The following is a 955-nucleotide window of genomic DNA, read 5'->3' as shown; positions in this document are numbered from 1 at the left end:
CAGGGCCTCCTAGAGACAATGCACATTGATTTATTGCGCTGTCTGTAATAGCACCCGAGATATCACCAGATATATGTTGGATTTTTCCCTGACCCTGAGTGTCGGGCCCCATGAGACGGTGGTTTTCTCGGCCCCTGGTGGTCCAAGGTCGTTCCCGCTGCACAGGTTCATGCGTCAGGGCCTCCTACAGACAATGCAGTTTGATTTATTGCGCTATCTGTAATAGCACCCGAGATATCACCAGATATATATTTTATTTTACACTGACCCTGAGTGTCCGGCCCCATGAGACGGTGGTTTTCTCGACCCCTGGGGGCCCGAGGTCGTTCCCGCTGCACAGATTCATGCGCCAGGGCCTCCTACAGACAATGCACTTTGGTTTATTGCGCTATCTGTAATAGCACCCGAGATATCACCACATATATATTGGATTTTTCCCCTGACCCTGAGTGTCCGGCCCCATGAGACGGTGGTTTTCTCGGCCCCTGGTGGTCCGAGGTCGTTCCCGCTGCACAGATTCATGCGCCAGGGCCTGCTATATATAATTCACATTGGATTATTGCGCTATCTCTAATAGCACCCGAGATATCACCAGATATATGTTGGATTTTTCCCTGACCCTGGGTGTCTGGCCCCATGAGACGGTGGTTTTCTCGGCCCCTGGTGGTCCGAGGTCGTTCCCGCTGCACAGATACATGCGCCAGGGCCTCCTACAGACAATGCACATTGATTTATTGCGCTGTCTGTAATAGCACCCGAGATATCACCATATATATATTGGATTTTCCCCTGACCCTGAGTGTCCGGCCCCATGAGACGATGGTTTTCTCGGTCTCTGGTGGTCCGAGGTCGATGCCGCGGCACAGATTCATGCGCCAGGGCCCCCTGCATATAATTCACTTTGATTTATTGCGCTATCGCTAATAGCACCCGAGATATCAGCAGATATATATTG

Source organism: Nomia melanderi, unplaced genomic scaffold, assembly GCF_051020985.1.
Source record: "Nomia melanderi isolate GNS246 unplaced genomic scaffold, iyNomMela1 scaffold0014, whole genome shotgun sequence".
NCBI classification, from domain to species: Eukaryota; Metazoa; Arthropoda; class Insecta; order Hymenoptera; family Halictidae; genus Nomia; species Nomia melanderi.
The sequence above is the reverse complement of the archived record's forward strand: the minus strand, read 5'-3'. Positions refer to the sequence as shown.